This window comes from Cryptomeria japonica, chromosome 1, assembly GCF_030272615.1.
Source record: "Cryptomeria japonica chromosome 1, Sugi_1.0, whole genome shotgun sequence".
Taxonomy (NCBI): Eukaryota; Viridiplantae; Streptophyta; class Pinopsida; order Cupressales; family Cupressaceae; genus Cryptomeria; species Cryptomeria japonica.
The window spans coordinates 96264653-96289905 of NC_081405.1; positions in this window are offsets into that span (position 1 = coordinate 96264653).

A 25253-nucleotide genomic window follows, 5' to 3' on the forward strand; every position below is an offset into this window, starting at 1 on the left:
TCTCCTATGCCATATCCAGCTATCATCAAATTTAACCATAAGACATGTACTTATATTTGCATTTAGCTGAAATAGATTATCTTTGGTCTACATGCTGGTGGCCACCAATTCTCCATTCTTTCCTTTGATTCTGCACACTCCATTCTTGAATTCTAGAGTGAGACCACTGTCATTTAGGTGGGCAACACTCAAAAGGTTGTGTCTGACACCATCAACCCAATACACATTGTCAGCACTACTCTTTCCATTTAGAGAGATGGACCCTCTGCCTTTGACCATGCATGGTGCATCATTACCAAAGTGAACCACACTACCATCATACTCTTCCAAGGATAGAAACTTGCTCCAATCACTAGTCATATGGTGAGAATAGCCACTGTCAATGATCCACTCATTGGAATTATCAAACCGAGAGACAAGAGCCTTCTTGTCTGACACATCTTCCTTGACAGGAACAAACACAATATCTTCATTTTCTTCATCCTTTGATTCCTCATCTGTGACACCTTCATCAACTGCCACAAAACAGTTTCTTCGGTTTCCTCCTTTGAACTTCTTGAACCTTTCCGGTTTGTCCTTGTTGTCGCCATTAGGACAATTTACGGCAATATGTCATATCCAGTTACAAGAAAAGCATTTCAAAGGAAGCCTACCTCTGTATTTGTTGGTTCCTTTAGGAAGTTTCCTGGCAAGGAGAGCTTCAAATGCCATCAGAATCTCCTCATCATCCATTTCTCTACTCTGTCTTGGTTCACCACTAGTGCTAGCTTCTTTTCCTTTTCTGGATGGTATAGTAGAAGCTTTAAAAGTTGATTCAGTCTTTTGAACACTGCCATCAAAGCTATTTAGCTCATAGGCTGTCAACTTTGCAATGATGGAGTCTAGGGACACCTTAGTCTTGTCTATTGATCTTAGCTCCTGAATAGCAGCAACCCTTATTGCATAGACCGGCAATAGGGATCTCAGGACTTTGCTTACCATAGTGGAATCTTCCATTTTACCACCTGCACTCTTGATATCTCCAACAATGGTTTTGATTCTTATTCCATACTGTTGAATGGTCTCACCTTCAACCATCCACATGTCTTCAAACTTCCCTCTAAGGTTTTCTTCCTTAGCTTGTTTTACATGCTCATCACCGCCATAGATATTTTCAAGAGTATCCCATACCTCTTTGGGATTTACCTTATCTTGGACATCAATAAACTCAATGTCAAATAAACTACTAATTAGGGCTTCCATGACTTGCCCATTCTCCTCCATCTCTCTCTTTTGGTCATCGGTGAGAGTAGTGGTAGGGGCAACATAGGCATTCTCAACATAGCTCCAATGTTGAGAACCCATGCTTTTGATGAATATCTTCATTCTATCTTTCCATATACTGAAATTTTCTCTGTTAAACTTTGGACCTTCCATCTTCATCATTAGACTAGGAACTTTACCTCAAGCGGTTAAGCTTATAACATAGAGGACCTGGAGGACGCTCTGATACCAATTGATAACACAATGATGAACGAATAGTACCCAACCAATACTAAGAGGGGGGGGTGAATTAGTACAGACAAAAACACACTCTTGAACCGGTTTGTTTGCAGACACTATGCATTGACAGACAAACAGTGACACCGGTCATTAAACATAGTACAACTGGCAAAACCCAGAATAACTAAGACCGGCATAAACTGGTTGACACTTATCTTCTCATACAATTTAACACTTTTTCCATTTCACCCTAATGCGTGAACAAGTAATCTACCATCAAAGATATACATATAAGAAACTAGATCAACATGATTCACTGCTAGATAGAAAACAATATAGCATCACATGAAAAAGACATCACACATGACACACATATTTTTCACATGGAAACCCAACTGGGAAAAACCACGGTGGGGATGAATACCCACAAGCTTGTTTTTGAACTCTTTAGAAGTCCGCTCTATTAGTAGCCTTCTCTGATTAAAGACTGATACAATGGGTTCTGTTAGGGATCACCCAGTTAAGGGATGGCTAGAATACCCGGTTAAGGGTTAAACCCTATTAAAGGTTACCTTGTTAGAGGATTTCAAGAACTCAATGGTTTTGAGTCACTCTGTTAAAGGATTTACAACAAGCCTGTTAAAGCTACCCTGTTAAGGGATTTCTCAATTGTTGAAGTGGTTAGAGATCAACAGGTATTACAATGATCTAGTAACAACACTCAATGCCAATGCAAATCCGCTTAAGCTCTTCTTCACCTTTTGCACTTACACTCTATAGGTATCACTTCTCTCCTTTGGTCTGGCAAGAATCACGTATCTCTTCTCTTGGATACACACACACAAATTTTGCCAACAACCCTAGAAAGAGTCACAACATTGACCTTATAGGAAAACAGATAGGTTGGTAGCATAAACCCTAAACCTATTAAGTTAAGGAATTCAAATGGTTCAATCCTGACCATTAAGCATACTACATTAATCTCCATCATTCATTTTCCACCGATTTCATGGTGGTTGATAACCCATCACATGTTATCACCATTTTATAGACTTCACACATTCCCGAGGTAGATAGGAACAATCTCCTTCATGCAAGATCCTTCACACACACAAGGCTTACATGGTAACACAATCTATTCTTTGTTATCATGCTAGCTCATCACACAAAGTCACTGGTTGACCCACACAGGCTTGAAGCACTTCAACCGGAAACCCTAAAGTTGAGATTACCAACCGGTAGTCATACAACACTTCCATGTGCCTGTTCCCATAACCATATGCCGGTTCACCTTGAACAAGCACACCACTTCACTTTGGCACAAATGTCGGTTCACAATGTTATACTGGTTCTCATCTATGTTGGTTCTCACCTCTTTAGCATATTGACATCAATGACAACATACAATGTCATTATGTCCTTATATCGGTTCACATAATGCCAAATATGAGCTAATTCTGGTTCCTTTGCCTCTTGTCTAGATTTCACAGATTTGGGGGTTACAAAGAAGAAAGTGTCTCTTAATTCAAAAGAAGTTGATTATTCTTGAGCTAAATGTACCACATGCTTACTACTTTCCCTTTTCTATAACCCTCTAAAACTTATTTTTCTACCTCCTAGACCCAAATTCACATATTTAATATTCTTGATGTTTAAGAATTTGTCCTAGCTCATTCCAAAAAATTAGATAGCTATAGTTCTTTTCATAGGCAAAATTATTAAAGAATAGTGAGATAATGAGGTATCCATACATTTTTGTACATCTGGTACCATTTTGGTGAGGAAATGAGCTAAGTAGTAAGGAACATTAGTGAGTTGAACATAGCATAGATGGTTGAGAAGATTTAAATGGTGTGAGTAGAGCAATAATATCCATCTCTTACAACAAAAATATATGATTATGAATTATGTTACTTTCACCCACTTTTCTAGTAAAGAAACCCTCTTGGTTCCTTGTCTAGAAGTTTGCAACAATGGGTCATTTGGTCTAGTAAACTCTAGTTTGGTTGAGACTACATCATGGGTGTCCACATAATCTTCTCCTTCTGTAGAAAGTCCAGATATTTGTGTAATGCCTATCATGCTAGCATCCACATGCAACCCCTTAACAATGGCTATATTTTCTTGTAGATTCCATGCAAACTCCAAATCTATCTATCTATAATATTCACCTCATTTATGGAAATAAACCATCCACCCTTTACTTACCAACTTATCTCTATAATGAACCACATTATTGTTAGCAGCAATCAAGAAGGAAGACTGAGAGGGGGGTGAATCAGTCTTCACTGGAGTAACAAACTTAACCACCACAAATAGATCTAATAAACTGCAGCAATAAGACAGATAGGAAAATTAAAATCACAACACACAACACCAATATTTTGATATGGAAAACCCGATTAAGGGAAAAACCATGGTGGGAACCTACCCATAGTAAGATGATACCCTACAGTAGTATCTGAAAATATTACAATGGGGAATGCACATGCATCCAAGAAAACTACCTAGAGCTCACTGCTCAAATATAATAGCCTGAAAGGCTACAATCCTCAATAAAATCTCACTGACTTACAATATGATTTGGGCTACAATCCAGAAGAAATGAACTGAAAGAATAGCATCTTCAAATGCCTAATTACAGTTCCAGTTAAGCACAGATGTCTACTCTACAGCACCAATCTCTCCTTAGACTCAACACTGAAGGATAAATCACTTGTTTGCACATACACCTCTCTCTAATAATGTAGACATAACATATACCCAAACTACATGAATATATAACCTATATATACAATTCGTCAACCTAGATAACAAGGTCGGCTAAGCCCTAACCCTCAACTCATAATTACTAAATTTAATAAGATGATACAAAGATCAACCACTAGACCAATATAATGATTTACATAGCATAAAATGGTCCTAATTCAAATCCCCAAAATCACAAATCCACCAAAAATCATGCCAAGATCAACTGCAACATGATACACCACCAAAAGTACTGCATACCACAAAAATCAATACTGGTTGATAGAAACCACTAAAAACTCACACAATGATCAATACGAATCACAAAAACAAATAGGACATTACTAGAAAACACCAGCAAGCACGTTAGAATCATCAGGAATAGCTACACCAACCCCACTTATCAAATCTTCATCGATCAACATTTGAAAGCTCAAGAACACAACCAATCAACAACTGTCATGAAGAAAGATAACTTGTGGAGCACAAAATCACAAACCATCTGAAATGAAGATACACAAGACCATCCTAAAATCTCAGCACCAGATCTGATCACACCAGAATATACTAGAGGATATATTGAACTCTATAAAACAGTGATCAACAAACCAACACCAACAAAACCGGATCATAAGATCTTCCCAATCAGAAATCACTAGATCAATACACAAGAATATGTTGACATCAATGGAAAAAACATATCCTAGCAACAACAATGACCAACATTATCCAACAATCTCGCCCTTTGGCATTGATGGCAACATATGAATGTGAAAAACAATCAATGCAAAAAAAGAAGATATCACCAACAAAGTCCAGCAAACTCCCCCTAAGATCATGATAGATAAAATAGTTTTTTACATGATCTTTCTCCCCCTTTGACAATAATGCCAAAGTCCCCACATTCTCTCCCAAAAACAAAAACATGAATCTCTCTTACCAAAATATAGACTACTCTAGCAGAGGAGCATCACCAACTCACCAATCTAGATTAAAAGATAAAACTCTGAAATCCATTAGATTGATGCAACTCAATGCATCTAGTTCTCATCAAGAGGGGTGGATACCCCTAACTTGTCTCTCAAATAGAAAAATGTATCTACAGGCAAAGGCTTAGTGAAAATATCAGCAATTTATTCCTTTGAAGATACATACTCCAGCTTCACCTTCTCTTCACTAACTTGCTCTCTCAAGTAATGATATTTGATTGACACATGTTTAGTCTTTGAATGATGCACCAAATTCTTTCACATGTTGATAGCACTGGAATTATCATAGTAAATAATAGTAGTCTCATCATAAATAACTCTGATATCTTTCAGCATTTGCTTCATCCAAACTACCTGAGTGCAATTACTAGCAACAGTAATGTACTCAGCCTCAGTAGTAGATAAGGATATTGAATCTTGTTTTTGCTAGCCCATGAAACCAACTTCTTACCAAAAAATAATGCTCCACCAGTAGTACTCTTCTAGTCATCAACATCACCAGCCCAATTAGCATTAGTGTAGGCATACACCACGAAACCATCATTCCTCATATACCACAAACCATAATCCATAGTTCCCTTCAAGTATCTGAATATCCTCTTAATAACAGCAACATGACTCTCTTTCGGATCAACTTGATATCTAGCTGCCATACACAAGCATGCATAATGTCTGGCCTAGTTTGTGTAAGATATAGTAGTCCACCAACCATAGATCTATGCACCTTTAATTAGTTTTAGGAGATTCAACATTTTTAGACAATTTGCAGCCAGTCACCATAAGAGTTCCAACCAATTTGGAGTCATATAATCCAAACTTATTCAGAAATTCCTTCACATACTTAGTTTGAGATATGAATATACCTTTTCCAATTTGTGCAATCTACAAAACTACAAAAAAATTCGTCTCACCAATCATAGACATCTCAGATTCATTAAGCATATCACCGGCAAACTTCATACTCAAGTTATCATCACCACCAAAGATAATATCATCAAAAAAGACTTCAACAATTAGGATGTTATCATTTTCAATCTTGAAACATATATTACTGTCAGCAACACCTTTAGTAAATCCCAATTTCAACAAGTATTTATCTAGTCTAGCATACCAAGCTCTAGGGGATTGTTTTAATCCATAAAGAGATTTCTTCAATTTACATACCATGTCTCCATCATTTGACAATGAAAATCCATCAGGTTGTTCAATGTAAACTTCTTCCTCAAGATCACCATTCAAAAAGGGAGATTTGGCATCCATCTAATATACCTTGAAATCTTTATAAGCAACATAGGCAAGCAATAGTCTAATAGCTTCAAGTCTGGTAACTGGGGCAAAAGTCTCCTCATAATCAATTCCTTCTTGTTGTCAATATCCTTTGCAAACCATTCTTTCTTTATTTTTGACAACTTCACCAGCTTCATTTAATTTATTTATGAATACCCATTTAGTACCAATGACATTCTTATCCTTAGGTCTAGGAACAAGTGCCCATGTATTATTCTTTTCAATCTGATCTAGTTCTTCTTCCATAGCTCTCATCCAATTTTCATCTTTACAAGCTTCAACAACATCCTTAGGTTCAACTTTGGAAATTGAACATACTTCTTCAACAACTAATCTTTTTTTAGTCACCACACCCTTGTTCTTATCACCAATAATTTGATTTTCAAAATGATTCAATCATACATACCTCGAAGTCTTCTAATTGTTTTGATTATTAGGTTCCTACACTCCTTCACCAGCAGCAACAATATCTGGGTTAAAAGTCTCTACCAGATCATTTTTCTTGGGCTCTTCAGTCTGAATAGGGGCTAAAACAGATTGTTGACCATCATAATAACCACATGCTCTAATCTCTTTCCCAAGGTTCTCATCCACCTTCACATTTGCACTCTCCACTGTCTTCCTTAGTCTCTTATTGTAGCACTGGTAGGCCTTGCTCTTTGTTGAATATCCCAAAATAAATCCTTCATCACTTCTAGCATCAAACTTTCCTATATCTTCATCTCTTCTGATATAATATTTGCTATAGAATACTCTGAAATATACCATAGTAGGAACATGATCAAACCATAGCTCATAAGGGGTCTTACCGGTATCACCTTTGATGTGAACTTTGTTAAATGTGTAAAAAGCAGTACTAATGGCTTCTCTCTAGTAAATCTTCTGAACATTTCCTTCAATCAATGTAGTCCTCACAACATCCAGAACAATTTTGTTCGTCCTCTCAACAACTCCATTCAGTTGGGGGGTTCAAGGAGCGGATAGTTGTCTTCTAATCCCATGGTTCTCACATAATGAATTAAATTCACCGGATTAAAATTCTCCACCTCTATCAGATCTCAAGCACTTCACCTTCAATTTAGACTCAGTCTCCACCTTGGTTTTGAATATCTTGAATTTATCAAATGCTTTTGATTTCTCCTTCAAAAAGACAACCCACATCATCCTAGAATAATCATCAATTAGTAGCATAAAATATCTATCACCTTGCACACTTCTAACATTTGTAGGTCCACATAGGTCACTATGCACAAGATCTAGCAGTCCTTCAGATATATACAGTTTGCTTTTGAAATAAATCCTTGTTTTCTTAACCAACCGACATTCCTTACATACCAGATTAGCAGGCTTAACAATCTTAGGTAGATCTCTAACAACATATGTAGAATTTATCTTAATCATTGAATCAAAATTCACATGATACATTCTCCTATGCCACAACCAACTCTCATCAATCTAAGCAATCAAAAAACTTTTCTCACTAGCATTCAAATGAAAAAGGTTACCTTCAGTTTTAGTCCCAGATGCAATCTCTATACTGAAGGCATTCAAGACCTTGCATTTACCATCCTTGAATTGTAGATCATAACCTTTATCAAGCATCAGTCCAACACTCAAAAAATTATGCTTCAATCCTTCAACATAAAAGACATCATCAGTGTTATGCTTACCATCAAAGGAAATATAACCTCTCCCATGGATTACATAGGCTTTGTCATCTCCAAATCTAACTATTCCACCATCATACCTTTCCATGCTCACAAATTTGATTTTGTCATCAGTCATATGATGTGAACAACCACTATCAATTACCCATTCATCTTTCTCTTCAACTTTAGCAGCTAAAGCCTTCTCCTCAATAGCACAATAAGTGGCATCAACAGGTAAAATTATATCTTCTTTAATGGCAATAAACACAACTTCATCTCCTTTTGATTCTTCATCTAGAACACCTTCATCAACAACATAATAATAGTTCTTTTGATTTCTAAACTTCTGGTTAGACTTGTAAGGCTTATCATACTTCTCATTCTTGTCATATCTATCATTCCTATCATGCTTATCAAACTTATCATGCCTTTCATACTTAGTCATTATCTTCGGGCATCTTGAAGCAAAATGTCCTATCTTATTACTAGAGAAACATTTTAAAGGCAATTTTCCATCATACTTACTGGCAATTTTAGGAAATCTTCAAGCAATCAGTGCTTCAAGATCATTTAGATCTCTTTCTTTCTCTTCCATCTCTTTTCTCTCTCTCATATCTAAATATTATGCATTCATTGGGATCATATTTCTTCTTATTGGATATAGATGCAGATGCTCTAAATGTTATCTCAGACTTTCCATGTGATTCTCCAAATTCACTCAGCTCAAATGAAGCAAGCTTTCCAACCAACACAACTCTTGTCACTGTAGTCACACTTTGGATCTCATCAATGGCAGCAACTTTATGATGAACTTACAAGGCACTAAGAGGGGGGGTGAATCAGTGCAAATAAATACAATACAAATCTGATTATCAATTTCACCAACTTAAAACTCAATAGGCATGTAGGAAATAACACCAAGTATGCAATCACCACATAAAGCATAAACCACATGACACGAGTTTATATGTGGAAAACCCAAATGGGAGAAACCACGGTGGGAGTTAGTATGCACAAGATCCACTATCTGCAGTATAGAGATATGACTGGTTAAGGTCTACAACACCTAGTTAGGGGCACACCTTGTTAGAAGTGTTTAAGCCTGATTAAGAGATTTACAAAAGGCCTGTGATGAGCATCCCTATTAGGAGCTACCCAAGTTACTCAGATTTCCAAACAAAATTTAATGTGTCACCTGGTTACAGTATTTAATGATCAGGCCTATTAGGATCTGACTACACCCTATTAGGAGTGACCTTGTAAGAGGATTTTCTTCTTGCAATTGTTAGGGAGACAACTGTTGGCCATTTGGAGGAATTGATTATGTGTTGCATTGATGTTTTGTCATTGATGTCAACACTAGGTGTTTTGGATGCTTTATCGGCACTCTTCTGGTCTCGGTAGGTTGTGTGGTTTCTGGTTGGATTGGATCCCGCATGATCTGGTATGCTCTGGTATGATTTGGTTATGGAATTGGCTTTCTCATGCTCATATTCAGTCAGCTGGTGTTGATCTGGTGATCGGATGCTATCATTTTTGCTTGGAAGCTTGGTTTGTGGTTCTGGTGAGGGTTTTACTGACAGAGCTTTGATGATATGCATAAGTGGTGTTGGTACAGCTTCTGGTGGAGTTTTAGGATGTTGATGGTGATCATGTTCAAGACTTGGCGGATTGGGATTATTGCTTTGCCATGTATGGACCTATATTGGGTACCGATGTATCTAGATTATGGACCGACTTAATGTAACGTGTGGATTGGACCTCTCGATGTGTTTCTGGGATGTCTTATGGGTTGGATATTATTTGTTTCATTTAAGGCCGGCATGTTTTGTAATTATGTAATTGGTTTATTGTCTAATGGCCAGCCTGATTGGTTATGGTCAAGGGTTTGTATATATATGTTGTAAGATCTCATTGTATCATCATGGTATAGGATATGGATATGTAATATGCAAATAATGTAATATCATTCAGGCAGAGGATTTGGTCGATCATTGGAGATTGAATTGGGTTTATGTAAGAGGATTTAGTCCTTTGGTATTAATCTTACCGAAACTATATTCAGGCATAGGAGATTCTATCTTTGAAGTTCATTCATTCTTCTGGATTGTAGTTTGGATTTCTATCTAGTCAGTGAGACTCCTTTTGTGATGAGTAGTGCACTCTACATTTTTGGCCTTCCTACAAGTGTAGGCCCCTCAATTGTAATTCACATACTTACTACAGAAGTATTATCTGACTTTGGGTAGGCTTCCCACCATGGTTTTTACCTTTACTAGGTTTTCCACATATAAATCTTGGTATCATGTGGATGGTATTTATTCTCTGATTATTTTTTATGCCTAATTGATTTATCTGTTATTCTAGTATTTGGTTTAACCATTCTAGTATTAATGTTTTGGGTTCCGGTATTAAAGTTTTAATTGCTAAAGGTTTTGGTAATTTGTGACAACTGATTCACCCCCCCCCCCTCTTAGTTGTCTTCTGCTTATTTGAACTATCTAAAAATTGGTATCAGAGCTCTGGTCCTCTCTACAGAAAGCTTAATCGCTTGAGGAAGATCCTGTGGCAACTAACACTTCAAGTTCATCTAGTTAATCTGGAGCTATCTTTTGGAGAGATATTCCTAGGATTGATGGAACAAATTACACAGTATAAAATATTCAGATGGAGACTCATATGAGATGTCTTAGTAAGGAGATTTGGGAGATCACACAGAATGATGTTACACCTCATAATCTAGCATCTAGCAATCCTCCTCTAGAAAACTTGGATAAGGATCTTGAGAATGATTATAGAGCAAGAGAAACCCTCTTGTGTGCACTTTATGATCAACAAATAATAGGATTAACTGACAAATCATCTGGAAAGGATATATGGGATAAGTTGGAGACTCTTAATGAAGGTGACCCTACTATGAAGATTTCTAAACTTGATGGTTACCGAGTTAGATATGAAAACCTAAAGATGGAAGAAGATGAAAGGATTACTACATTCATGGAAAGGGTAAATGAGATTGATATGGGAATTCAATGTTCTAGTGGAACTCTGAGTGAAGATAAAATTCTTTCTAAAGTTCTGAGAGCCCTACCACCATCTTACAAGATGAAGGCTACTACAATTAATGAATTGAGAACTTTTTCTAATACTTCTATCAATAGAGATACCTTGGTTAGGAAATTATCTTCTTTTGAGCTTGAAGAATTTGGACCTTTTGGAGTTGTGAAGTCTGAACTTGCTTTTCATGCATCTGCATCATCAACTAGTAAGCAAGATTGGAAAGCTTTATATGCAAAGGAATTGGACGATATGAAGAGAGAAGATGACAAGTTTGAGAAACTTGAAGCACTATTTGCTAGAAGAGTACCTAAAGGATCAGTAGGAAGTAAGTATGAAGGAAAAGAACCTTTTAAATTTTTTGCATGTAATAAGATTGATCATTTTGCATCTAGATGTCCTGAAAGGAATTCAAGATTTGAAGAGAAAGTTAGAAGATCATTTAAGCCTAACCCTAGATATCAAAACAAGTATAAGTATAGGAAAAACAAAGACAAATCATGCTACATAGCGGATGAGGAAGGTGTGTATAATTCTGATGATGAACTGATAGAAGACTCTGCTAGTGGTTCTAGCAATGGGAAGGAATGGGTGTTCCTAGCTATCAAGGAAGATGTTTCGGCACTAAAAGAGAATGTACCTGAAGAGAAGGAACTTGCTGCTAAAATTGAAGACAAGGATGAATGGGCAATTGATAGTGGATGTTCACATCATATGACTAGAGATGAAAGGAAGTTTCTATCTTTGCAAGGATTTGATGGTGGTCTAGTTAGATTTGGAGATGACAAAGCATGTATGATCAAAGGAAAAGGAACTATGTCATTGGATGGTAATCACAATACTGATAATGTTTATTTTGTTGAAGGTTTGAAACATAATCTTTTGAGTGTAGGAAAATTGGTGGATAAGGGATTTCAATTACAGTTCAAGGATGGAAAATGCAAAATCATTAATAGATCTGGTTTGGAGATTGCAACCGATACACAAATAAAAGGTAATATATTTCATTTGAATTTCATTGAGAAGACATGTCTGATTGCAGAAATTGATGAGAGTTGGCTATGGCATAAGAGGTTATGTCATGTGAATTTTGATTTTATTGTAAAGAGAAGTTCAACTAAGGCAATTAGAGATATACCTAATATTGTGAAGCCCTATAATCCAGTATGTAAAGAATGTCAAATGGGAAAATAGGTCAGAACCTGTTTTAGGAGTATACAAGATAAATCTAATGATGTTCTTGATCTTATTTGTACTGATTTGTGTGGCCCTGCTAGAGTTAAAAAATTTCAAGGTGATAGATATTTCATGCTAATCATTGATGATTATTCTAGAATGATGTGGGTTACTTTTCTAAGGGAAAAATATGAAGATTTTGAAAAGTTTAAAATCTTTAAAGCTGAAGTTGAGACTAAGACAAGATTGAAGATTAAATGTTTAAGGTCAGATCATGGTGGATAATTTGTAAATGTTGTTCAATTTACAATTCAATATGCAAGATGTATTCTAATTTATATTCTCTATATGTTATGTATTATCTATCTCTATTATAAATCTGACTATCTTCTTTATTTGGTAGGTGAGAGGAGTATTTATCGATTTCAATATCCTCTTCACAAATATAAATTGATATATATATGCAAGAGGGGAGGATCAAGCAATGCCTTGACCAGTCATGTCTTATGGACATGACCGATCAAGACACTACTTGATCACACCCTTTGATATATACTATCAATCGGTGTTTATTTAATTACTAGCCCGATAATAATCGGGGTCCATGTAACATAGTGTACATGTCAATCGGTATTCACGATGTATGCCAGATGGTGTTTGTGTGGCATATTAACCAATGTAAATCGGTGTCTAAGTTAACCAACTAACTAGTGGTTATATATGTCAAGTAGTGCATACTTTGCCACCTGATGGCAACTCAATAATCATTATTAGTTTATTGTTGGGAACACATCCGATATAAATCGGGATACATGGTTAACTTGATAACCATCCGTGATCACCGATATGCCATGCTATAATATGATCATCGATATTGATCGACTGAGTAGAGTTGATATATGAATGAGGAATAATCATCAAATGAAATAGCTTGAAGTTTTCTCAATGGTTTATTGATAGGATAAATAATTGAATGAGAGACTTCATTTATCTCTCATTCAATCATTTATCTTACTGAAGCTACCATGCATTAACACTCCCTCTTAGCTAGGTAAGATAAATGAGAGCAGTGTATCAAGCATCACAATTCAAATGATAGTTACCATTCTTTACACAATCTAACTTTCTAGGAAATCATATCACCTAATCACATGATATGAAGTATCACCTAAACACGTGATGCAAAATGTTCATCACATTAATCTTGTGATGACAGGATGTCACCTTAGCATGTAATATCAGTATTGCCTAAGAATGCAATACTTAGGGATAATCATATGAGAACATATTCAATTCTCATCTTTATCCAAGTTGTGGTAGGTGCACTAACATCTCATATAAATGTTTTACCACAACACAATCATGGCTCATCCATGACACACCAGATATCCAACATGATAACTGATTTGGACATTATAAGATCATCACCTTATAATATTTCCATACAAGTGTTCATTATCTTGAGAGATTGTCACCTCTTAGATATGAACCCAGGGGATAAAATCCAAAATGTCCTATCATGACAAAGAAGTTTACACATTAAACATCTTATTGATATGTAAATACATATTACAAAGCAAATTACCTTTCGATCATACCTAAACCTTTTCTGAAGTGATCAACCTTCACTCTGGAAAGAGGTTTGGTCAAAATGTTTGTCATTTGATCTCCTGTACAAACATATTCTAATTGAATCACATTTCTATCTACCACATCTCGCACATAGTGGTATGGGATCTCAATATGCTTGGATCTATCATGGAACACTGGATTAACTAAAAGTTTTATGCAACTCTGATTGTCACAATGTATAATAGTGGGTTTCATAAGTTCTCCAAACAACCCCACAAGCAACTTCCTAAGCCATACTGCCTCTTGAGCAGCCATAGAAGCTACAATGTATTCTGCCTTGGTGGAGCTTTGAGCTACAGAGGACTACTTCCTGTTGATCCAAGATATCATGGCTGAACCTAGACTGCAGCAACATCCTAAAGTGCTTTTTCTGTCAGTTACACTTCTAGCCCAATCTGAATCTGTAAATCCATGTAGGTCTATATCAACTTTCTCATATTTGAAACCAAGGTTTAGGGTACCTTGTAGGTATCTCATTATGTGCTTTACTACAACCAAGTGTATCTCCTTAGGTTCACACATGAACTAACTTAAAGCATTAACTACATAACAAATATCTGGCCTTGTATTCACCAGGTACATTAGGGACCCAATCATTTGTCTGTACTGAGTAGAGTCAGTGGGTTCTGACTCTGTTGCTGCTTCTTTAAGTTTATGTAAATTGGTTTCCATAGGAGAGGTCATGGGCCTACAGTTTAACATTTCAAATATCTTCAAAATATCCAAGGTATACTTTCCTTGGTTTAGTATAATGTTGTCAGAATTCTGCCATACTTCCAATCCTAGGAAGTAATGAAGGAGTCCTAAGTCCTTCATATGAAATTATTTGGATAGATCTTTCTTGCATTGATCTATAATATGATCATTTCCTATGATTAATAAGTCATCAACATATAAAATCAACATTAGCATATCACCTTTATTTCTTTTGTAGTAGAGATTAGGATCTGCATCATTTTTAGAGAAGCCTAGTCCTGAGAGATAGGTGTCAATTCTTTCATACCAGGCCCCGAGAGCCTGTTTAAGCCCATAGAAGATTTCTTGATTCTACACACATGAGACTTTGCATTATAAATTTCAAACCCTTCAGGTTGCTCTAGGTAGACTTCTTCTGATATCTCACCATTTAAAAATGTTGTCTTAACATCCATCTGGTGTACCTTCCACCCCTTAGCTGCTGCAATAGCTAATACAGCTCTTACTGATGTATATCTAGCAACAGGTGCAAAAGTTTCTTCATAATCTATTTCTTCCCTTTGTGAGAAACCTCTAGCTACAAATCTAGCCTTGTGTTTTTCAATACTACCGTCTATAGCATGTTTGATCTTAAAAAGCCATTTAGATGAAACAACAGATTTCTTAGTTGGCCTAGGAACAATCTCCCAAACATCATTTTTCATAATAGACTAATACTCTTCAAACATGGCATCCTTCCATACTTGATGATCAAGAGCCTCTGATAAATTTTTTGGTTCGGCTTTAGAGAGATCATTCATAAGGGCAACATAGCTAGTGAATTTGTTAGGCCTTTTGTTTTCCTTGAAGGTCCCTGAAGGAGCAACAAACTTATGAGCTTCTGCTATAGTCTTGGTGGCCCATAGTGGTCTTTTCTTGAGGTTTTCTCTAGGTAGACTTTGAGTTTCACTTATAGTTTCCTCAAGATTCTCCCTCTGAAGCTCAAGAGTAGGATCTCTATCTATGCTAGGGGTGGGGATATAGACTTCAAGGTCTAGAGAGCTTTGGGCTCTTTTGAATGCTAAGTCTTCTTCAAAGATCACATCCCTGCTTAGTTCAATATTCTTTTGACCAAGTATATAGATCCTGTAAGCTTTGGAGGTTTCACTATATCCTACAAAGATTCCCCTTTTTCCAGAAGGCTCTAATTTTAATCTTTTCTCCTTAGGTACATGAATATAGATAGGGCATCCAAATATCCTAAGGTGGCTAATATGAAGTTTTGATTTAGTAAAGACTTCCTCAATTGTCTTATCTTCAAGATGAGAGTGGGGACATCTGTTTTGAATATATACAATAGTGCTAGTTGCTTCTACCCAAAGATTGACATTTAGATTCTGATCAAGAATCATAGCTTTGGTAGCTTCAACGATTGTCCTATTTTTCCTTTTAGCTATCCCATTTTGTTGAGGGTTGAAAGGGTATTGTTAACTCCCTTTTAATCCCTGAATTTTTACAAAACTCTTTAAATAATTCTGATGTGTATTCCGCCCCATTATTAGTTCTTAGGGTTTTAATTTTATTTCCTAAGTATTTCTCTATTAGTGATTTGAATTCTTTAAACCTATTAAGGATCTCTTCTGATTATTTACATTTCAGAAAGTAGATCCAAGTTTTCCTAGAGTAGTCATCAACAAATATTACATAATACAAAAATCCCCCCAATGAAGGTACAGACATAGGTCCACATACATCAGAATGAACTAACTCTAAAATTTTACTTGTTTTCCTAGTACTATTCTGAAAAGCACCCTTAGTATTTTTACCTAGGGCACATCCTATGCATGCCCCTGAATGATATTTCTTTAACTTAGGTAGACCTATGACAAGATCTCCCATTGATGATAAAGCTCTAAAATTTAGGTGGCCTAGTCTTCTATGCTAGACTTCATTAGCATCTATAGTTTCATGAATTAGGGCTAAGTTGGTCTCTGTGCATAGCTCATACAAGTAGCCTTGTCTTTGACCAATTGTTTTAGCTTTCTTGATGGATGAGTTATTTGGCCAAGCCAATATTTGTTGTCCATGAAGGTTACTCTATATCCATTGTCCTCCAGTGATGATATTGAGACTAGATTTCTCTTGATGCTTGGAACATATAGTACTCCTCTAAGTTGTAATGATACACCCGACTTTAGTTTGATGGTGCAGGTTCCAACTCCTTTGATTGGATGTGTAGAGTCATCTCCAATAGTTACTTCCTCGTCATTCACCTCTTTCATGGAATCTAGTACTTCTCCGAATCCTGTAATGTGTCTGGATGAGCCACTATCCATCACCCACGAGTTTACTTTGTTTGATGCTTGGTTTGTGAGTGCTTAATAGAGTACATACTTCTCGGAGTCCTCTTCCCTTTTAGATTTTCCTATTTTGGAAAATGTGGCTTGCTTAGCTCTTTCTGGACATTTGGCAACATAGTGCCCAAATTTGTCACATCTGTAACACTGAATCTGAGAAAGGTCCTTCTTGAAGGTGTTCTTGCCTGACGACTTTTTATCTTCCTGAATTGCTTCTGCTTGCTTTTCTTGTTTGAGTTCATGTTTATAACTTGAAGATCTTCATCTATATTCTTTTGTTTGATCCCTTTCTTATTTTGCCTTGATTCCTCTTGGAGACAGTCAACCTTTAGCCTATCAAATTTTGGAAATTCATCCTTGCACTAATGCCTTGGAGGAATGTTTCCCATATGCTAGGCAACCCATCTAGACCAATGAGGGTTAATTCTTTGCTTTGGATCTGATATCCAAGAGTTTCTAGTTCATCCTTAGGGTAGATATTCGCATGAAGTAGGTATTGACTGATTCTCCTTTTATCATGGCTATGTGATTTATTTCTCTTTTTAAAGCCAAGGTTCTATTGGCATTAGATATCTCAAAAGCATCTTCAAGTGCTTTGAACATGTTGAAGGTTGTTTCATGTTTCCTTATGATGGGCATAATATTGTTTCTTACCCCATCAACTATGATTTTAATAGCCTTTTCATTTCCTTCTCTCCAAGTTTCTTTGTCAAGTTTAGTCTCAAGTTCTGTAGTTTTAGTCTTTACAAATTATTTGACTTTATTTTCTTTTAGAATCATTTGAATTCTAAATTTCCATGCTGAGAAGTCATCACCTCCTCCGAGTCTGTCTTCAAATCTGATAGCGCTAGCCATTGAGAGAATTGTGATGTTGAATATACGCTTGATTTGAATTTTTACGTAAAATTGAACAACCTTGGGTTTGATTTAACTATAGCTCTGATACCATGTAAATGTTGTTCAATTTACAATTCAATATGCAAGATGTATTCTAATTTATATTCTATATATGCTATGTATTATCTATCTCTATTATAAATCTAACTATCTTCTTTGTTTGGCAAGTGAGAGGAGTATTTATCGATTTCAATATCCTCTTCATAAATATAAATTGATATATATATGAAAGAGGGGAGGATCAAGCAGTGCCTTGACTAGTCATGTCTTATGGACATGACCGATCAAGACACTACTTGATCGCACCCTTTGATATATACTATCAATTGGTGTTTATTTAATTACTAGCCCGATACTAATTGGGGTCCACGTAACTTAGTGTACATGCCAATCGGTATTCATGATGTATGCCAAATGGTGTTTGTGTGGCATATTAACCGATCTAGGTGTCTAAGTTAACCAACTACCTAGTGGTTATATATGTCAAGCGGTGCATACTTTGCCACCTGATAGCAACTCGATAATCATTATTAGTTTATTGCTGGGAAAACATCTGATATAAATTGGGATACATGGTTAACTTCGTAACCATCGATGATCACTAATATGCCATGCTATAATATGATTATCGATATTGATCGACTAAGTAGATTTGATATATGAATGAGGAATAATTATCAAATGAAATAGCTTGAAGTTTTCTAAATGGTTTATCGATAGGATAAATGATTGAATGAGAGACTTCATTTATCTCTCATTCAATCATTTATCTTACTGAAGCTACCATGCATTAACAGAATTCACATCCGGTGAGTTTAATAACTTTTGTGAGAAGCATGGTATAAGAAGAAAATTTTTTGCTCCCCAGACATCTCAGCAGAATGGAGTTGTGGAAAGGAAGAACAAAACTATCTTGGATGCTGCTAGAACAATGATGATGGAAGATAGTCTACCTCATAACTAGTAAAGAGAAGCATTGAGCACAATGTTTATACATTCAACATAGTACATATCTATAGATAGGAATTTGGAAACCATCAAAGCAAGTAGCAAATTAGCCTAGTTCAATCACAAAAACCAGATTGCAATGACAAATCCTAATTACATCCAATAGAGATGCATAAAAAACAAGACATTCAATTCAAATGCAAACCATCACAAATGTGAATATCTCCTCTAGAAATCTCCATTGTCCTTCTTTCTCCTTCAAATTACTTTGTTTTGTGGATCTCACCTTCAAGTGCATAAGTATAATATGAAAGCAAGATTGACAAGACGAGACGACAACATAAGGGTACTAGAAGTGTGATTGATTCGACCTTTTGATTGAAGAAATTCATCCAATTTATAGATAAATCGGAGAAATGACAAGATTAGCATGAAGAGATTTGAAAGGAAATTTCAAATCAAGAATGACAAATTATGACAAACTGACACTTTCTATGCGAAATTGATTGATTGATAATTATGACAAATTGACACTTTCTATGCGAAATTGATTGATTGATAATTATGACAAATTGCTATGTCAAAATTGATTGATTGACAATTATGAAAAATTATGACAACTTTGCTATGTCATTCCCATGAAATTAGGAGAAATATAGGAGAAAATTGAAAATTAGATGAATTAGAAATTAGGAAATTAGAAATTGATGGAATTTAGGAAATTAGGAATTAGGAGAAATTAGTAAATTGGAAAATTAGGTAAATTGATTAATAATTTTTCATTCATTAATTAATTCACAAAGAGAGGAGGAATTAGTTAGCCAATTAAATAAATATTTAATTGTGACAAGAAGACTTAGGATAAATAAATAAATTATTTAACCTAGAGGGAAAATGACCAACAAGGTTAAATGAACAAATCATAAAAACCCTAGAAGATGAATTAGAAATGCAAGGATGACAATTAGGTCTTGATGAAGGATCGATTTGATCATGATTCTGACTTGATAAAAGACCAATGCTGATAAATGATTTGATTGATAAATGCACCAATTGATGAGGAACAATGACTAATTGATCCAAATTGACATGATTGAGAAGGACGATGATCGATGACAAATTGATCGCAAAATGACAAGATTGAAAATGACAATGATCGATGACAAATCGATTGCAAGATTGAAAATGACAAGGATTGATGACAAATTGATTGCCAGATGACAAGATTGAAAATGACAATGATCGATGACAAATTGATCGCCAGATGACAAGATTGAAAACGACAACGATCGATGATAAATCGATCGCAAGATGACAAGATTTGAAATGACAACGATCGATGATAAACTGATCGCAAGATGACAAGTTTGAAAAGAGGACAAAACCCTAATTAGGATTAATGATGTCCAAAATGATGACAAATGAGCACGCACATTGATGCGACAGGATAAGATCGACCAAAATCATGACTGAAGATTGTTATCGACAAGACCAAATTCGAAAGTGAGATAAATGAAGAATGCAGAAGAAGGACTCGATGCTCGCAAATGATAAAGACCAAGTGTACAACATAGGAGAAATGTTAATAAGACGCAAAAACCCTAAAATAAGGCAATGCGCCAATGTTAAAGTATGACTCCGCAAGCGTTAACCAATTTTAGACATCTACATTTTGCCCCTCTTTGAGACAATGTGATATTAAGTGTTATTTCAAAGAACAATAATGAAAATGCCCCAGATAATGACAATGACATATGCATGCCCCCTCGAGGAATTGGCCGGAAACATCCAGAAAAGAGGCCAATTGATCGATAAGAATGTTACAAAATGATAGGAGAAAACAAACTGACAATCGGGGATCGGATACACAAAGGAAAAGCAATTGAAGGTGCAAAAGACCATGACTAGCATGAGATGGAGAGAGTGCACGTCCATCTATGCACTGACAAAGATCTATAAATGAGACAAAGAGAGTGAAAAGTGCTCATTTGCACTAGCCAAAGTGGAGGATTTGTTGCTCTGGAAAAGGATGCTTGTAGAGAGATGGTGAACATTCCAATGGCAGATCACCTCAGGAAACGTGTACACACCTATAGATGACCAGAAAATGCGGGAGCAGCGGTATTTATCTCAAAAATCCATATTGTCAATTTCATGAATTTTGATTGCTTGCGGGACATTGCGGGGCCCATAGGGAATGAAGAAAGTGACTTCTACGCCTGTGTGAGTGCATCCTGTGCTTGTGTAGGGTATCCTGCACTTGTGTAGGGTACACAGGCACAAGTTGATGCAACACAGGCATAGGACATAGCACATAGGCGCAATTGTGCACTGGGAACCCAAGTTTGATCAAGAACAGCATGCAAATGATCCCGAAAAGGGGGATAAGAGTAGGATAGGTCAAAATAAATAAAGAACACCCTGATTTGTGGATGAAATGAGGAAATGAAAATCATAGGAGCAAACCCTAAAACTGACAAAGTGTGCCCCAATTGTGATGCAGAGTCGACAGTATCCACTAATTACGCGAGAGAATTGACCTGACTGCTTCATGTTACGACATAGACTCAGAAGCATAGACAGAGATACATTAGTAGGACTTGGAATATACTATATCACATTCATGCCTAAGATTAGGGCAAACACAAGACTTCTTATCGCATTGGCAGAGCGATGGCATTCGGAGACTTCCTCATTCCATCTGGCAACTGGAGAGGCGACTGTGACACTAGAGGATGTATGGCATATCCTTCGCATTTCAATTCATGGGGAGATGATAGAGTATGACCCGGTGATAGGAAGAGACACATTGTGTAGATTATTTGAGTGTGACACAGATGATCTGGATATCATAGAGAGGGAGATTGGCTGGGAGACCATGGCATCAGAGTATGATCGGTGATATGTAGTGATAGCCATGGTTATAGCATGCCTATTAGCAGGGGACAGACGAGGACATGGATTCCCTATTGGATGGGGAAGAGTGCTAGAGCGGATGGTGACAGAGGGGACTGTGTATGCATGGGGACCATGTGTGCTAGCTATGCTATATTTTCAGTTGCATTAGATAGCATATCAGGGAGTTCAGACTTTGAGCTGTGGGGTGACACTGTTACAGGTATGGGCATTTGAGCACATAGCCATATGTCGACCGATCGTAGAGAGATAGGTATTACCACACCGACCATATGTGTACTACTATGGGGGAGCCCTGAGACAGGGTCCTTTTGGATACATACTGTATTGGCGACATGAGCTAGACAGATTGAGAGAGTTCATATGGAGGCCATATCTTGATTGCCCTGGATGGTCAGATGATAGTGAGGAGCTACTATATTGTAGATAGGAGAGGTACCTGATTGGGTGACCAGTGAATTGCCAGAGAGTGATTGAGATGTACCTACTAGAGAGAGTCAGACGACAGTTTGGAGAGAGGCAGGATGTACCCAGAGGGACTGCACACTTTGCTCGATCTCACAAAGAGATGAGTCAATGAGGGAGGATGATTCAGCCACACATAGCCTATGCTGACTTCACACAGCTACAGTAGAGACAGTAGGATTGGAGATCAGATGTGGTGGACACCGGGATGACAAAGGAGTATAAGAGATGGTTTGCACGACAACGGCCTGTGCCATTGACAGATCCTAATATTCTGGTACTGAGGAGACAGGAGGACTTCCCACGCGCTGGAGAGGAGGAGGAAGATGATGAGGATAGGGATGAGGATGAGGATGGAGAGGATGAGGGGGATGTCAAGGACAGAGATGATGAGGATAGAGAAGATGAGGATGAAGATTATGAGCCAGATTCAGCTGATCAGGAATCATTGCAGGATATACCCATAAAGTCAGAGACAGCTAGGATAGAGGAGATGGAGATGTGTCGGGCTACCATAGCGAGTCAGCAGGATCACATTGCGACATTAGAGAGACAGAATGCTATCTTGAGGATAGAGCAGGATTAGTTCAGAGCAAAGATAGCCAGATTGACAGCAGCTCGAGATACCGTGATATCCCAGGCACAGCAAGAAGGGCAAAGAGTCACTGAGTATATTGGGTCGATTAGGGATGACAATGCACGTGAGATGGCACAGATTTTGGTAGAGACAAGAGAGGAGATATGCCATTGGAGGACACTATATGAGAGTGCAGTTCCACCAAAGCAGAGAGCAGCGTCATATCGATAATGATCGAGAACAAAGAGTAGACCACGCTCTCGGAGGTCAGTGAGCAGCATGGGGGTGAGTGGACCTATGAAACCACCATAGGCAGGACCAGGGACAGGAGGGACATCATCCTTGAGACATGGTAGGGATGAGGAGGATAGAGGGAGCACCCAGTGATAGAGGCACATGCTCCTTATGATAGACAGTTGACATTATGTAGTGTGACATTATGTAGTCAGCCTGCGGACCATACTTAGGACAGACAGTCCAATTTTGTACTCCGATATTATTTTGATATATGATATGATATGCATCGATATGATGGGATGCAATGGGTTATGACTTATGTTTATTTTCCATGTATGGATGTCTTATGTACTATTTATTGTGGAACATGAATGGGTATAGTTTTATGTGTTTTTGATGCATGTATAATATGAAAATGGATAAAAATGTGTGATATAATGCGAATGTACTAATCGATGAATGTAGGATGCAGCTTACGCATTTTGGAGATCAGAGCACTAGACCAAACTGAATACCCAAACTGATGGAAGAAATGTTAGTAAGAAGAAATGAGATAGAGGACAGTTAGAGATGAAGAAAAACTTGCTTTCATTAATGCACTTTGTAGGTGAGAACCTTTATTTAATGTTACAAAATGGATGCATAGCATCATGGCATTGAAGGCCAGAGCTGAAACACAACCCTTTTTGCAAAAGATAGACACATCGCACACAAGGAATGAGTGAAGCATCCTAGGGTGCATATATCAAGGGTCGAGGTATGTGCGGCGTTCACAAAGCAAACGTACTTATCACAGACACCCAATGATATAGTTGCCCCATTTTGTGACAAACATTACACAAACAGCAATCACAACAAAAAAGAAAGAGACCATGAACCATCCCAGTCATTCTAAATCACTCAGTGACATCATTGAGCAACATAGGAACATGATCGAAGATAAATCAATGAATGATAAGACTCGCTAATTCCAACAAGTCAAACAAACATCTTGATCTTCATTGTCAAAAGTTGGAAGTGTTGATAGGACGATCATGCTATCTGGTTTCAAGGAATGCGGTACCCCGTCTAAGACAGGACACAGTCTAGTTTCGAGTATACCACACCCTGTATAAGACCTATGATAGTAGTGACAAGGAAAAATGATATTGGTGTTGATTGATGGACATGACAATTGTGATCATTTTGAATGTCTGGTTTGATTGAAAAAGGTCATCTGTTAATGTGTGATCTCAGTTAAAGCACAATGTTGAATTGATTGTCGTTGGATGTATGCTCAGCGATCTATCTATGCACAAAGGGATCATTTATTGCAAAATGCTTGTTTTTGGATTTTAGTGTTTTGAAATTATTTTTTTTGTTCATTTTTTCAAGACTTTATTTGACTTTTTAGGGATTTATTTCAAGATAGTTTTTTGATTTTTTAGGGATTTTTTTAGGACTTTATTTGATTTTTTTTTTTTTGTAATTTTTTCAGGACATTTTTCAATTTGAAAGTTCCAATGATTGATCATGACAAGAGACACACACCTAATGCACATCTAAAAGACATATACAGCAACTAGGACCAAAACATATGCATAAGGATTTTGCCCCCAGTGTCTAGCAAGGCAAGGAATATGACAGGTGAATAAATAGGCTTTCTGAAATGTTGGTGGATAGAGGGAAGACAAAGGCCTTTTATCATGGAGACAATATGGATGCAATTTTCAAGGGCTATTGCGTGATAGGACAAGAGACTGGATATGACAATGTAAAGCAGTGACATGGCATGAGGGACATGTCAAGAGGTTTTTGAAACCATGTTTAAATTTTGCATCCTTATGTTAGATCAAGATCAATAAATGAAAAAGAGTGTATGGATAGTGATAAGATATGGATAGGATAAGCAAGACCAAGAATGGATAAGGGACATGGACTGAAGGTCAAGGTAGGCTAAGGGATAGTGACAGAAAGTTGCGATAAGCTAGGGAATATGGATGAAAGATTATAATAAGAAAATGGATAAAGACCAAAAGCTGTGATAGACTAAAAGCTGCAAACAAGATGCATGATGCTCATGATGATCCTTAGCCTTGTCAAGATCAAAGGTGGAAAGAGGAAATGGACCTGAGGGACAATAGGATATGAAGGAGTATGACATGGGTTCGATAGGATAATG